The sequence below is a fragment of the Poecilia latipinna genome, unplaced genomic scaffold (assembly GCF_001443285.1).
Source record: "Poecilia latipinna isolate Pla-1442-1.1 unplaced genomic scaffold, P_latipinna-1.0 Scaffold532, whole genome shotgun sequence".
Classification (NCBI taxonomy): domain Eukaryota; kingdom Metazoa; phylum Chordata; class Actinopteri; order Cyprinodontiformes; family Poeciliidae; genus Poecilia; species Poecilia latipinna.
Genome location: NW_015113148.1, coordinates 410,411 through 427,505, shown reverse-complemented (window position 1 = coordinate 427,505; position 17,095 = coordinate 410,411). Strand labels below are relative to the sequence as shown.

At 39.0% G+C, this 17,095-nt stretch overlaps 1 protein-coding gene across 2 annotated transcripts in view; it reads right to left on the bottom strand.

The window, feature by feature from the left end:
* Window positions 1–13,049: 13,049 nt before the first annotated feature.
* ajap1 (adherens junctions associated protein 1) overlaps window positions 13,050–17,095 on the bottom strand; it is a 73,081-nt gene continuing 69,035 nt past the window's right edge. For both annotated transcript variants that reach the window (XM_015040887.1, XM_015040888.1), the window contains exon 6: window positions 13,050–16,140. The gene's annotated coding sequence lies outside the window, so the exon portion shown is untranslated. The remainder of the gene's footprint in view (window positions 16,141–17,095) is intronic.

Sequence of the window (17,095 nt, the reverse complement as noted above, 5' to 3'; positions counted from 1 at the left end):
GGCAGCAGTGTTATCCCGTAAATCCAGTCATTTTAAGAAGAGGCAGTGGTTATTTTCTCTGTCGGGCAGAGAGGCTCGATTGGACCGACAGGAGGATGGAACAGCTGCTGAGGCATGTTCTGGGTCTGCCGCTACAACTGGTCACACAACACACTGACACACACACCAGCTTTATTTGGGGCTAATTAAAAGTGAGTCAACACATTTCCACTGACTACGGCGGGTGCCACAAAACTGAGGCTGATTTCCCTATTATCCACATTATTGCCTCTTATTTAAAGTCACATTTTACTGCGTGTGCAAATACCAGGATGACAAAGCACCCCGGCTCAAAGGTGCAAGCAGCGTGTGATGAAGCCATCCTATTGGAGGGTGCTGCATCCGTTCCACGTCTGTAAAACTCTTCCCTTAAGCTCAGCAAAGAAACTCTCAGCGAAGTCCATTTTCAAGGAATTGAATCAGCCTCTTGGAACAGAGAGTGTGCTGTTCCCTCAACGAGGGATAGTAAAACGGAAGCAGAGTTGAGTCATCAGAGTTTTAGAAGTTGCAGACATATTGTCTGGCTGCATCATCACACACAGGTAGGGTTTAAGAGGCTGCTGCTGCAGAGACAGAGCAGGAGCGAGCTCATGAATGTTTAATTAGCATTTTCAATGTGCAGTCAAAACAAGCATTTATATTCCTCGAGTCGATATCCAGTGCGGATGTGAGGAGGCTGATCTATGTTTAGCCATGCAAATGTGGGGATTAAAACTTCAGGCTAGGCTGCAGAGCGGGGACGCATTCGCTGCTAAATTAGTCATTCTCAGAGAAACGCATTTGCAGGCAAACACTTAAAAATGCAAAGACAGAGACCAGATCAGTTATTTTATTTTTTCATTTCCTCTCCCTTTTTAATCCTATAGAATATAGAACAGAGTGTCTGATGTCAACAATAAACTGTGAATTTACTGCGTTGCCAGGTTTCGCGTGACAAGCCACCCTGCATTTTGAGTGATGGCTTCAGGATCTGACAAACACACACCGTCCTGGAGACATGGCCCATCCATTTCAGCTTCAGTCAGCCCGAGGCACAAAACCTGCCCCTAAAAATCTCCATTCAGACCTCCTCACTCATGTGTTTTTTTTTCCTCAAAGTTGAGTCATTTGTTCCTCCCCCAGACATCCTCTAATTGGATTCCAAATCTTTGGGTGATGATTAATCATATGACCTGCTTCGGAGGTGCTAATGAGGAGCTATTTTAGCTGAATGACATCACCACAAATCACATCTGGCAACACTAGGCCGTAGCTCTGAACCTGCGCCTCTTCCAGGAGCAAAAAAGGAAGGAAAATGTCATTTTGGTGCTTTCTGAAGGCAAACCATTGATTGGCTGAAAGGCTCAATGCTTAAAAGCACAAACTTTTCAGCTTGAGTCTGGACCTGTGCGTTTTGCCGATCGTTTAGCTTACCTTTCAGCAGTTCATGTAATCGACAGGCATTGAGTCAGTTTGTCACTTGAAAATGTGTTGGCATTTGTGCTGTTAACAATTCACTAGCAATGTTGCTAAGTATCATCACGTTTTCTTGCAGTGAGCCATTTGAGTACTCTGCTGTGTCTTTCATATTTTTGGTATTTTCTGTTGCATGATACTGTTAGTCTTTGAAAAACCAATGTCACCTTCAACGCCGATTTAGAGTAAAAATATGTAGAATCCATTTCTGTATTATACGGCTTTAAGAAATATGCTGTCAAAACATCTGTATATGCGAACTGTATAATAACAGACAGGGTACGTAAACATATGAGAAAGACAGTGAAGGTTGTGTAACCTTCTGTGTAAACAACATTAAAATTGTTTGGGGTGATCAGATAAGTAGACATTTGAATATTTAACACTGCCTGCTATGACTTACTGTTATTTGGTGGTTTGATGTCTTTGTTTCAGAGCACAAACAGTTTACCACAAAGAAAATAATAATTTTGTGAAATGAAGAAAAATTATTCTGAATGATGTGATGTTTCTCCGGTTATTTATTTATTTATTTTTTTCAAATAACTAATCGCTATCGGCCGTATGTTAATACGTTGTTGTATTTTGTTAATTGCAATTGGCAGAGAGGAGCAGAGCAGATGATCCTGCTCTCACAACAGAAAGCCTACCATAGCCACAGGCTAACCACATGCATTAATTGTAGAAGTGGTCAGCTTACCAGAAGGAGACACTGTGTGTTCGTCAAAGAAGGACAGTCACACCAGTTTGTTGGCCGAGACACATTTGTTGGGATACTCAGGTCCACTCTTGGCTCTCAAACGCAACTCTATTATAATTAAATGCAGAAAAAGTTTCCCCTTCAACCATTTGACAAAACTGTTTTGAATGAGCATCTTGACAAAATCCAAATGTGGTAAAATAATTCTGGAGGACATGTGGGGGTGTACATCTGTGTGTGTGTGTGTGTGTGTGTGTGTGTGTGTGTGCGCGTGTGTGTGCATCTCAGAAACAGGGAGCTTATTCTGAAGGATAAGAGCCTCTAAACTGAAGGCTCACTTCTAAATTCTGGTCCTAAAAGTTCTTGTAACAGCGAAGATGTCTGCTGAGAGGGAGGTGATCCTGTAGGGTGATGGGGAACAATGAACTATCTAAAAGAAGATGGAGCTAGGACACTGAGAGCTTTCTATATAATGAAATTTTGAGTTATATCTTAAAGGAGCAAATTCAGGGATAGTAACAATGGTGAATAATGGTCTCTCCTGGCAGTAAGGGACAGTATGTTTTACAGGTTTTTTTATTTTTTATTTTTTTTATTTTTAATAATCTAGTCAAGACCTGCGACAGCTCACAGCCAGTTTCATTCAGCTCTGTTTGCTTCGTTTCTCTGGCGTCAGTTAATAACAAAAGCTGTCTGAGGAAACCTTCCAAAAAAAATTCCCAGGTTCTCCAATGCAGTACGCATTTACTAAATGAGTTTCTTGATGTATATAATAAAAAGTTGAGGCTTGAGTGGGTTCAAAGTCAAACTCCTCTTCCGTTTAAGACAAAAGAAATCCGTCTGCGTATTTGGATTCAGCCAAAACATCTTGTAGCAGTTTTATTGATACAGTCTCACAGCAACAACAGCTAAAAAAAAATAATAAAAATGCTTGTGTTGCTGTTTTTTCCAGCATATATTTTTGGATTAGGAAGGGATGGTGCAGAATTTATGAAAAAGTACTAAGTGAGGGCTTTTTATCTCCTTACGCTGAAAGAAAAAAACAAAATCTGTCAGTGTTTCTTCTAATTATAGTCACCATACAGTGACTTGTGAAAGTCACTTTAGCCACAGAACAGTTTCATATTTCATGGTACAACACCAAACATTAATGCATTTTGTTGGGATGTTTTCTGAACACATTGCAGTGCACAGTCTTGACATGTAAAGATATGGATACATGACTTATTTTTATTTTTTTTTAAAAATAAAAAAAGACAAAAAAAAAAAAAAACCTGTATGTTAGACAACTAACATTGCACTCCAACCTAAAAAAACAGCAAACCGCAGCATTTCTGGATACAGCTAAATACGGGGCAGTCATAGTCTGATGGAGATTGCAAAAGACTTAAGACTGGGATGGAAGATCATTGTACAGAGTTAAACATGGCCGGGGATATTCTGCCAAAGTATTAATGGAACTGTTTAAATCTTAAGAAATTCTTCTGTTAAAATGGCCTATTAAAAGTCCACTCCTAAGTATAACTCATAATTTGTGGCAAGACATCCAATGACATTTATGGACGCTTACCCAACAAATTTGAAATAATTGGAGGAAAGAAAAACAAAATACAAACAAACAAAAAAAGAAAACAGAAAAGAGAGAAGAGATCTGCAGCTCTAATTATAGCAAAATGTGGTTTTATAAGTTTTGATTTAGGGGCGAAAAATACACGTGCAAACCGGAGTCTTGCTTTTTCCATTTGAAAAGACTTCAAATGGAAATTTGAAGTCTCCTTCAACTTCAATATTATGTTTCAACATATTTTGGGTCGAGACATAAAATCCCAAGAAATTACATTTAAGTTTGAGATTGTAATCTTACAAAATGTAAAAACAAACAAAACAAAACAAAAAAAAAGTTCTCGCAATTTGAATTATTCAGCAAGCCTGCAAAGCTACGGCGGCGGCTGCAGTTTGTCCGTGTAAAATGAAGTGAATGACAAAAGTTGAAGATGAACATTTTAGCTAGTCCTTCTGAGGTCACCGTGTGGCGCTTACAGTTCGTGGCCAACTCCTCACTTCAAACCGAGTAAGGGCCTGTGTGAGGATGTACTAAAAAATGGATGCAAACCAGCAAAGATGCGGAGCACATTTAGAGAGGCCATCACCAAGGACGTGGTAATGAATGTTTTAAAAGAGGGCCGTCTGTAGTTCACAGAGTAACTCAGTCCCAAACTTCTCCACTCTACAAACTGAAGCCTCCTTGGGCGAGACAATGAACCTCACTTTGCCTGGGATGCATTCATCTATATGCTTTGGCTCCACTGTTTACCCTAAGAGGAGTTGTGTAGATGAATAGCGTGTAGCGTAAAAGCACCTAAGTGGTCATTAAGTCTCGGAAAGCCCAGTCCATTTACTTGTAACCAGCTCATACAGAAATTGCACAACAAACGCATCTGCCATCACTTTCTCTACTTTAGCCTCTGTGACAAGAAACGAGAAGTCTGAAAACTCCACTTGTTATTTTTTCAGATGCGGTAAAAGCCTTTGAAGTAGCGAAGACGAACAAAGTCTGAAGGGCTTATAGAGAGACAGATATTACCTCCTTCACGGTAATAATGTCATTAAAAAACTATGAAAGGAGGAGTTTGATAGTCCACTCACCTGCACTCCTACCTGTCCAGCTGCCACTTTGAGGCGGTTTAGGGGCTCCGACGCCAAATTAACTTTGAGTGGCCAGCCCAAGTTCGGAGGCAGCACAGTCTTTGAAGACCACAGTTTTTGCGGCAGAGATTAATCTCACTGTACTAAAGTATCTCCTTGGCAGCTGTCGGCATGTGCTGTCCACCCCATTGATCGGGTCCTTCTGTGGAGGCGCGGATGCATAATTCTATTTAATGTATAAGGAGCAAAGGGGGGCTCCAGGCTTGTCACAGCCAGTGCAGACCGATCCAAGTGGCCTCATACTAATATGGCCTGGCAGGCCTCCCTCAGGCCAGAGTGTGGCTTCAGGGCGCACAGAGGCGTGCTCAACCTGCCCGCGCTGATCCGTCAAACTGGAGCAAAGAACTGTGTCTCCAGGTGATCCAAGAAATGAGCTGACAGCGTGAGAGAAAAGAGAGGATGAAGGCCGAGAGAACGTAAACGGAGAGAAAGAAGACGCGAGGGATCCCTGTAAACCGTTAAAAGGAAAACCAACATGCTGCTTTGAGGCTTTAATCTGTCTTTTGTTATTGAAGAAATTAGTTTAGATATGGGGTTGTTTGGGAAATGAGCCATGAAACGGCATCACATATTTCATTTCTTTGAACTGACGTCAGACACTTGTGTCAGTGGAACTTCTTTACTGTAAGAAATAAAAATAAAAAGAATAGAAGTAGCTGAAAATAACTTCATTTAAAAGCCAACAATTGAGCCAAGTTTCAACAAAGTGTTAAGAAAATCTAAATAACTTAAAATTGTTGTTGACTCTAATTAAATAATTTCAGTCTCAAAGCAGTGATTTTGTATTTTGTCAGGAGAAGCAGTTGTGTCACTTTTGAGTACATTTGGGACTAGTTGGGATTTAACTTTCAGGTTTTTGGTATATGGTCTTAACTTCACAAGATTAAATGATCTAAAATACAAGTAGTCAAGTGGGGATATCTTTGTTCAGGTTTTTTTTTAATTCTCTGACACCAAGCCAAGTCATTTATGAATAAGACTTCATGCTATTCTGAGTATCAATTCAATGTTGCACTAAAGATAAAGAAATCAACAGAGCTTACAGAACAGAAGTAGATACAACCAGTACTTGACAGAAATTGTTGTATTTTCTTCAGTGCTGTGAATCGTCTTTGGATAGCTTACCTCTTGTCTTAATGTAGATCATTTCAATGGTTTTTCTTTTGTAATTTCTTTTTTGTCCCATATTTGCTGTGCTTAATAATGACTGGTATGCATATTTGATCTTGTGGAATTTCTGGTGCTCTTCTCCTGACTGATACCTTTGAGCAGGGGTCCCCAAGCTATGGCCTGTGGGCTGGATCTGGCCTGCCTCCTCATTTGGTCTGGCCCCCTGAACAATACCAGAGAGCATTCAGTGTTTTTTTTCATATATATGTGGACTTTTCTTCAACCACCAGGGGGGCTCTTGAGCAGATATGAAACTTGGTTTCCCTCAATGGAATATACTAGTCAGTACCAGTCACCGTTTCGCTCACGGTTTTTTTCCATTTGCATTCTGGGTAAAAATTTTCCACCAGCTCCCCAACAGTGTAAGCACAGAGTGGAGTGTGTGTGTCAGACCTTGCCAGGCTGAAAAATCTGGCTTAGTTTTGTTTTCATTCATTCTTTAACTAGGCAAGTTGGAGGAATTAAAAGTCAGTTATAGAAAATATCACAATTAGGGACTAAGCACATACAGGATCTCCTTCTCTTCAGCTATAATATTTCAAGACCCAATAACAACTTTTATCACATTAATTCTACCTGCAAATAATATTGGACTGCAGTTTCAGAGGGGAATGCAGGGTTGGTACAGATGGCAACATGACCAGGTCATTCAAGGACTGGCAGAAATCCTGGAGAGGTTGGAAGCCAACAGGCCCATCCCAACACTAAACCTGGGGTTGATCATTTTAATCAGTCAGGAAGAGTTAGGTCAGCTCTCCATTAGCAGAACATGGTTATTCAATAGAGACCAAGTGAAATATGCTAACAGCCATTCAAGGAAAACCACAATAAAGTCTTCATAGTCCAGTATTGTCATTTGGTCCTCTTACACCGGTGTTTCCCAATTCCGGTCCCCTCTGCCCTGCACATTTTAGATGTTTTTGTTCCAAAACACGTGATTCAAATGATTGCATGACCTCCTCTGCAGCCACCAAATGCTGCAGAAGCCTGTTAATCATCCACTTATTCAAGTAAACTATGTGGTATAAGGGAAACGTCTATATCCTGCAGAGTAGTGGTCCCTGAAGACCAGAATTGAGAAACATTGCTTTAAACCAAGATTGTCATCACAGTCAAGCTGAACATTCCATGAATGACGCCTTTAAGAGAAAAAGGAAAGGAAGCAGAGTAAGAGTATGGTGAGAAGCTGGATGGAGAGGACTGACATTCATACACTGGAGCAGCCATGCAGCCCCTGTTAAAGATCCAAGGAGATAGAGGCAGACACATGAAAAAGTCATTAAAGAGGTGGCAGAGAAAGGAAGCTTATGGCTCTGCCTTCGAAGGAAGGATAAACTGTGGGGAGGAAATGTGGATCCGAGGGCTGGCTGCAGGGGGCAGAGGGGAGAGGTCGGTGTAAGGGACGATCTGTTTTAGACTATGGCTAAAGCTTGGATGATAAAGTTTTGTAAACTGCAATTATGGGAGATCTATGGCAAGATTTACATATATGCTTTTACTGTAATTTGTTGGCAGGCCATGTCATTGTACAGAAAGAAAAAAGACAGAACTGCAGAGCACACAAAAAAAGTAGAAATGGGAACATAAGACAGTCTGTACATTCAGTGCGTGGGGATAACAGTGCAGTCATGCTATGCTTTCCAAGATAACTTGGTCATGTGTTTTGCATGCAAATATCTACATGACAAACTTTTGCTTAAATGTTGTGTAGGTTGAGACTATTCAACACAAGCCAATATGATCCATATTGAATTTGACACAAGCAACTGAAAGTGTGGGAGAAAGCAGAGAATTGTACAAAATCATTTGCAACTTGCTCAAATAAATGAGAAACTGCTTGTTTGGTGTACACAAGCGGCACAATGATCTCAAGACTGAACACGTAGTTTTGAGAATTTCAATTCTGTTCTGAGAAAAGCACCAAAGCGACTGAGAAAATAACTGTAACGAGAAACCAGCTTCTCTGCCATTACTTTATTTTCCCCTGTTACCACGAGAAGTTGTGGGCTACAGTAAACTGTGTCTTGAGAAAACCTTATGTAAGAAAAAATATGAACCCCAGATGTATTATTAAAGATCTGTTATGAAAGTCTAAAAAAAAAAAGAGAAGAAAAGTGCTCACATCATACTGTGAAGGGAAGCTACATGAGAGAAAACCCACTGGTAAATCCTTTCAAAGCAGGCTCATTTCCTGCTGTAGTGAAGTTAAACTGAGTGACATTCACAAGACAAATGGGAAATAGCAAACTTAAGGCAAAGTAAAGCATGTTTTTGTGTTTATCTGCGAGTGTCATATTGTGCAGGCATGCAGCTAAAGTGGACTTTAAAGACCTGTTATAGGAGGGATAATCAGCACCTGTAGTCACACACACACACAAAAAAAAAACTTTCTGAGCTGTTATTAATCGTAGAGTTCTTTCAGACAAAAGGAAAAGCTGGCTGTAGAGACGTTTCACACCTTAATCAGGGTGAAAAATGGCTATTTGAGAAGTAACAGCCTTGTCTACATGCCGCAAGTCATTTTAGAGCTTTTTACCCAGGCGGACGATGACGCCACAGTTATTTTTGTCAAATTACCAAACCACCAACGCATTATATGAATCCACTGATCTCGAATATAATTTTTTTTATTATTATTTACAATCTGCATTCTCCAAATGACAAATACTATCCACCACCAATCATTTAATAATTATAGAAGTATTGCACCGTATGATTCAATTAAACCTCGGGCAAAGAAGCACAGCATTATGATAATTACCGAACAGTGAAATTCTAAATAATATTGTGGAAAAGCATAATTCTTTTTTGTATTTGAGAAATCTACCAGCAGCACAGTCACAGAAAAGTGAAAAAAAAAAACAAAAAAACAGAAGGATAAGCAGCACATGCTGTGTTCTCTTGTTTGACCAATGCCAATGACAGAGCTTTTGCTGCCATTAATTTTGTGTAGTCAGTGTAATAGTCGATTTTGAAATTGTTTCAAAACATCTTAAATCCCTGACCAGACTCATAAGCCGCTGCAGTTTCCTTCTGAAGTCCTCAGACAGCTTCTTTGATCTTCCTGTGCTGCTCACTCTCACTCCACACCAGACAAAATGCCTGAGTTTAGTCGGGGCAAACCTCCAACATAATGCTGAGTAACCGTCTTCTAAGCATGCGCCTATTTATAATTGAAGGCATCTTTAGGTGAGGGTGTCCTAATTTATTTCAACCAATAATTTTTTGTTTAAACACAGAATTCTAACCGACAGCATCGTTAAAACTGCTTGTCTCGTTTCAAGCAGTTTTATTTAAACATTGCAACTACATGACTGTTTTGTTTTTGTTGTTTTTTTTGTGTTTTTTTTTCTTTTTTTTGTAATAGAGATTGACAAACCAGAAATTGAACACTTTTGTTTCCGCAGTAACAGCCACTTTCACCTAAAAGCCAGTCGAATTAGACTTTCAGCTCAGGGTTTATGGGAGGCCTCAGACTGTCCAAGTCAGCATTCCGGTTGCTTTGTTCAACTTGCACCAAAACAAGTGGAGGTCGGCATTACCACACATCAAGGTGCATGCGGTGGCATCTGGTCTGCATCTCTGCAGCACAGAGCTTCCTTTGTGAAGTTCATATTTTCATACGGTGTCTGCATATTCTTCATCCGGTTGTGGTCGTAAACAGAAGTGATGACACTTGAATGTTATGTGCAGAATTATACATTTTGTCACACAGACGTAACACTAGTAAGAAATTTAGCTCACCTCATCTTTGCATTTTCTTTTTAAACATGAATTTGTCCATCCTCTATACTTGCCAACCGCTGCAGGGCGGCGCTCATCTCTAGCAGTCATTGGGCGATTGGCAGGGTACAAACTACACAGGTCACTGGCTCATCACAGAGCAACACAGGACAAACAACTGGTCATGCACATACTCCTAAAAGAGAATTTAGAGAGAGTCTGTAACCTAACAATCATGTTTTTGGACTGTAGGAAAAAGTCAGAGCAACTGAAGAGAATGTCCATAAATGCACAAGGAAAACATGCAGACAGTTCAGGCAGGGATTCAAACCCAGGAGCTTCATGTTGCAGGGCACTGGAGCTGCCAACTGTTTTACTATGCAGCCGTCAACATGAATATTCTTTAAAAAATAATAATAATAAAAAAAAGAAAGTCTATGTAAGATAATAATAAACATGCATTTCTCTGATTTATTCACTTATGACTTGCTAGCAGTAATTCTGTCTTATGAATTAATTAAATCTAGACAGAGAACTTGCGTCTTTTAAAGCAGCAGTATGTATCTTTTATTGAAAAAAAAATCCTTTATTTGCTAAAAATAAAGAAAATCCAGCTACTCTGCCTTCTCCCAGTCCTCCCAGTTCTAACTGCAAAGATACACCTTTCAGTTGGAAACTGAGAGGGAAAATGACGGCAGATAAGCGGTTTACCTGGAACGGTAAGTTGTTTCTCTGCCATTAGCACATTGAGCAGCGCATACACAAGTTGATTAACAGTATTATGACCTTCCTCCTGGCTCTGATTGGTTGTTTTTGACCAGTGTATTCCTGCAGATGGCAATAGCAACTCAGGGAGGAGCTGGAGGATTTGTGCTTACAAATCCTCTGTCACGTACCATACTGTCACGACATTGTGACATTTTTATCAAATTTGTAAAATAACATATTGTTTTATAAAGTTCCACTCTCTGGTTTTAAATACATACACATTGTATAACCAGTGATGTTATTCTCAGCTGTTTAGTGAAGTTATTTCTCTGCTCTTTCCACAAGACAAGACAAAATAAAATAAAATAAAAATAAAAAAAACACATTACAGCACGAGCTCATGTTGTTTTATGTTTTATTAATAGCAACATCAGAGTACTAAATGTACAGAGGACGAATCCAGTGAGAATCGCATTTACAGTGCTTGCAAATACAGAGCTTAGTAGTACAAGAATAACCAAATCATAGTCACCTGGAAATTGAAACGTTTACCAATTACTACAAAAGGAAGAGATGTAGTTCATAAGACACAAAACAAAAGTTATACAACGTTTAGCCGTCACAGAGACAGACTGGAGTCCCTTTTTTGGAGGTGTATAATGTGTGTGTGTGTGTGTGTGTGTGTGCATGAATGTGTGCGTTTATATACTATAGTCATATGTCTTATAGAAAAGTTAACAGAGGTACTCATTGATATATTAAACACAAATATAAAAAGTTTAAGAGTCACAAAGTACAAACTCTTCATTTTTATGGCGACAACACAACTGGAGTCGTTTTCCTTCATCGTAAGTATGTGTGAACTTTTGTCGAGTGTGAACGATCGTTCCCGTTATGAGCAGCCCCCTCCCGCCCCCCCAACGCGTAAAATCCTATTTGTTTACCCCCCCTCCCCCCACCTGTAAACACAACGTATGATATTAATGACACTTTTTACTTTTCTCTCCCATATTAGCTCAAATTCAGCCTCCGATTATGTCGTCACTAAACGCTCTCAGTAGCTGTCTTCCCGTTCCTTCCTGCTTCTCAGATTCCCTTTACATGCCGCTCAGTTCAGATCTGCACTCTGTTGCAAAAGGCATCTTACAGAGCTAGAGGCCTTCTGTGTGAATCAACGGCAGATTTGGGTCACGGTACTTCTCGCCCCCCTCTCGCCGATGCGTAATGAGGAAATCGCGGGTGCTGCAAACAAAAAAAATATTTTTTTCTTTTATATTTCCAGGTCTTTCACTGTATAGATAAGCACCAGCAGTGCTTTAGCTCTTGTGAAAAAAATAAAAAAAACATGACCCAAGAGCAGAGTCAGAGCCCTCTGCTGCGATTACAGTAAGCGCACAGTACGAGATTTTCCTGAAACAAGGAGAAGCGGAGTGAGGAGCTACAGTTTCCTCACAGCTAAGGAATTGATTCGGTGAGATTTATTGTCGCATCAACTATTTCTCTCCTCCTGCAGAGTCTCGCCTCATTGAGCACCCTATTGACTTTGATCAAATTCAAAGCACCACCTTGTCGCTGTCAATGCCACGTGTTTAATACGTTTCTGGGCTCGTCGGACATCAAAACCCGGATAATGAAGCCGACTCGATTCATCGACTCTCTTCCTCTTACGGTAATGCTCTTTAACGATATGGCGGGGAAATAATAATAATGAAAAAAAAAAAAAAAACAGACCTTGGAAATGTTCAGTCAACATTTAGATGTTCAAACAATACATATGTCGATAAGTTCCACTCCATATGTCTTGACACATGCAAACACAAATCACAGGACCTGTAAATTTGTCTTATCCCTCGTCTTGACAGAGCAAACCTCTGCTGGTCGATAGTGTCTTTGTGCTGAGGGGAGCGAAAGAATTCGTAGGCGAGTGATGTGACGGGAGCAGGAGCTGCAAAATATTCATACGCTGCGCAAAATAAATGCTTAGAAAGTCAGATCCGACTGGCGAAGAATTGACTTCATTCCCTCACTATCTGCAACAAGAAACCAGCTACCCTTAAGTATTTACTGAAAATAGAAAGTTGGTAGGGAAGTAAATTGTGTAGCCAGACGATAAGAAAAGAAATGAGTTCATATGTTGCGTTACGCTGCAGTTGGTCTACACAGGTTGCCTCACCGAAGCCTCTGTAGTTCCATGCTAATCAGACATCCCAGTTATACCACCATCACGACTGGCATTCCAGCGTTACAGGTTAAGATGTGCAGGCGATTTTACAAACCAGGAAATATCTTGTAAACTTTGAGGGAAAATAATTTGTTTTCAGACTATGTGTTTTCATTCATTCAAGTTAACACTTTTATTTTTACATCATCAGCATCATGTACTTTATTAGTAGACGTATTCAGTACCTTTAAAGAAGCGTGTGCCAAATTCTGAAATTTCTGGGGTAAGCGTAGCAAAAATAAAAAATAACAAAAAAAAAAAAAGAATGACAGATGGAAGGAACTCAACATAGATCAAATTTAGTTGGTTTCTTGGCATCGGTTGTTTTTTTTTTTTTTATTAATATTCATGTGATGGTGCTCTTTATATTAAATTCCACTTGAAAGTGTTTGAGAAGAGCAAGTCATTGGTTTTCCAGCCAATCCATAAATGCACCAGAACCTGATAAAGCCCCCCAGTACTCTGACTTTCAGACCTTCCTCTTTTCAGCCAGTGAACTATTGCAGCATCTACTGAAGTATTATACTGGTTAGCTAAAGATATCATACAAGTACTGCTCAAAAGTGCAGATAAGAAGCTTGGCACAAGGTTAGTTTTTGTGTTTTTGAAAGAAATACTGTAGATACACATGTAAACAAAGACACTATCCCCGACCTAGCTCGAAGCCTTCCCAACAACAGGAAAGGCCTTGAAAAATAGAACACACCTGTACACAAATAGAAGCAAATATATAGAAAATACATTTACACGTGTGTAATATACAGTAGGTTTCGCAACCCCTCTGATAGAGAAGGTAAGAGTCTGAATTCAAAAAATATATGTTATGTCAAAGAAGCAACACAGCCTGACGCATTTGAGGCTGAACCAGTTATGCGTTAATCGTTAGAGCCGTTTTGTTTGTTTTTTTTATTTTTTTATTTTGTGTTTGAGCCAAAAAGCAGGAGTTTTGCACCACAGTGTTGATCCCAACTCATTTTTTTTTTTTTTTTTACACCTCGACAAGGGCTCGCGTTTACACGTAAGGCGTTTTCACACATGCATGTCCTGGAATGTTCTAGAAACAACGTGGCAGCATTTCCCCTGAAATTCTTTCAGAGATTTTTCAGGCTGCCTCGAAAACAAAGAAATAAGAATCTGGAAGAACAGCTAGCGAGAAAATGTGCAAACGTAGCAGCGAATATCTCTATTTTACTGATGACCTGTTTTTGTTTTTTTGTTTTGTTTTGTTTGTTTTTTTTTGCCATTTGCTCCCTCGCCTCTTGGGAAGTGTTAAGACACAAACAGTTCTTATTTCTTCATAATTATTTCTTTACAACAGTGATTGTAGAAAGGTTTATCATTTTTGAAAACATAAATATCTCCGTATTCTGTCTTTCTCCCATCCCAAACACTTCTAACTATGAGACCAAATCTCCAGAAGGAACTTTTCTATAATGAAGTGAACAGCCACTTAAAAAAAACAAAAAAAAACATTAAGAATAATATAAAAATGAAAAATATCGGACTGAACTGTGTTTAGAACCCCCAAACCATCATCAATCAGTCATGTGTGAAAACGGCCTCCTTGAAATTATTTGCCATGTTTTCTTGGTACATTTTAGGAATTGTGTAGAAGTCTAAAAAAAATGATAAAATGGACCCATGTGAATTACTGGAAATGAATTTTCTCAACACCCAGTGAAACCCATTAAATCTGTACATATTGCTGTTTGCAGCCCAAAAAAAAAAATAGTTTACAATTACAGAATTGTGTTTGTGCTTTGTACAAACCTACAGCACAATTACAGGTAGATTATTAGACAGTTTCCACAAGAGCTTCGTAGCACAAAGGTAATCAGAGCTTGAAGTTTTAATAACAATAAAGTCATTGGTGCTAGGAGGCTCTCGGGAGAGCGCTGCTATTCTCACCACGCAGTTCACTCCACCTGACTTCAGAGACTGTTTCAACCAATTTGGTGGTGGGTAATTGGCTTGTCTTAATCCTTTGACTTTAGCAAAACGATCAGGGAGTGTCAGCTTTTTTTTAATTGAATTATTTCAGATTCTGCTGGATCATTTATTTCAACACAATCTGTTTGGGTGAAAACTGGTTAAATTTTATTCTCCTTGAACTGCTTTCCTGTTGGCAGGGGACCTGGTGGGTCTACAGAGAGGTGGCCTTTGCAATACATCTGGTCAGGAAACGTGCTGAGGATCATAATGAGCCTTAGGATTATGTCTCTGTTGATTCCAGTTTTTCATCCAGAAAACTGGTTCATATATTTTTGAAAATGTTTGAGCCTCTTTTTTTTTTCTTTCACTTTCCATTTGAATTACACCAAGTATCAGAATTTAGTCTGACTAAATTGCTTAGAAAGAGACTAATTTGTACTTTGCATGAAACCTAAACAGTCCTGAGACGCTATGAATATCCTGTGGAGTTCCCTGCAGTGAGTCTGATTCTCTGTATGCAAACTATATGAATGTGATGCTGTTGCATACACCTTCACCACGAAAACCTTCCATATCTGTTTTCATTAACCTCCATGATTAAGAAGCAGTGACGTGAGCATTGGGTTGGCTTGAACCAGATGCAGATGGGGTCCTTTGTAGTAGTTTTGGGTAACAGTGGGAGGGGGCGGGGGGTAACAGCAGCGGTCCTCTGTTCTCCCACTGTCGGTGCTGCAGCAGACTCTTTTTTTTCTTTTTTTTTTTTTTCTTTTTTTTTTAATTCCCAGGTGTACAAAAATAGACATAACTATTCTGGTTTTAAAATGGGACTTAATACAAATTATGTCTTTAAAGTCAATTGTTCAATAAAGCATAAACCATCTATATATGTTTTTTTTCTAGCTCTCTTTTTTTGTGATTCGTAGAAATACGTTTTAGACTCCTTTGCAACACATTTCTCAAAATTACTTCAAAACATTTCCAAATACATTTGAAGTATTTTTTTTTACATCTCTTTAAAAAAACAACAAAAAAAAGAAAATAAATAAAGGAATAAAAACTGATACGGGTTTAATACAACACACTTTGTTTTAGTCCTTCAGTTATTGTTAAAACTTCCATTTATCCAGGTTGTGGCACATAGTGGCATTATTGGCACATTGTTCAGAAATATATAGTTTGTCTCCCACCCAAAGCAGCTCCTTGGGCTCCTTCGTCGTAAGTCAAATATTTTCCATTAGACATCCTCGATGTCCACAGTCTCGTCCCATACGTCCTGTAAATATATCTATATATATTTAGATATATATATATATATATACTCTCTACCTAAATGAATGCTGTTTTTCGGGAAAGATGGAAGAGCAGCTCCACGGCTGCTCAGCTTGTTATCTCTAGAAAAATAAATATCTTCACAAGTGTCCGAGGAGAGATTACACTATTTTACAAAATAAGCTGTTTTTGTGTGTTTCTTGTTTCCAACTGGATCCTGTTGAAATGCAGAGAAAGACAAAAACAATCCAGTTACTCCTCATTACGTGGCCAAGCAACACAGACATGATTTTTTATTTTTTTTTCCTAAATTAGCCTACTTTCTACTTGCTTTAGAGGGGAGGGTGGCACTCCAATCTGGCCTGAAAAAACATGCTGCTCATTTCCTTTTTCAAAGCTGATAAAAAACATGCAGTGAACAAAAAAAAAAAAAAAAAAAATTCCAACTAAGGCTAATTGTTAGACAAATAATCCTAATAAATACACGAGGTTCCACAAATGGTGATGAGTGCTTTTTTTTATTCAAAGCCATGCAATCTGGAGCACGCTGTGAAAAGCTGAACTTTATAATGTGTGTCCAGGCAACAACAAATGTCATGACACTCGGTCCTCTTCCTACTTTACCTGCAGGCAATCCGTTTAATTGAAAATCTGGCTCAATAGTTACCCCCACCAATTCTGCAGCGCTAAAGCATGTGTTCAATGTTTATACACTGAATTTTAAATTCTTGGACATCCTAGCATGAACTGGCCAAGCAAAAGTTTTTGAGTGAGGTTATAAACCTACTCTTTTTGCAAACAAACTCTAGGAATGTGAGTGGCAATGAAAGGACAAAGAGTTTTGGGACACTTAGGTAAAAAGAAATAGGGGTGATCACATGGTGCTGCAAAAGTATTTATAACATTTGAACTTTTTCCACATTTTATGAAGTCACAACCACAAACTTCTATGTATTTTGTTTCTAAATTAAGACTATTGCATTTCCGCCCGGTGTTCTCAGGAAAGGAGCTCAAGGTCAGTCAGAATGAATGAAGAGCAACTCGGAAGATCAATTTTTAAGACATGTCACTGATGCTTTAAAACAAGAATATGTTTCAATCTAAACCGTTCTGCTGCATCTCTAGCCCTTTCATGCATGAGTTATGATCCTTTGTGTCAGGATTTTTTTTTT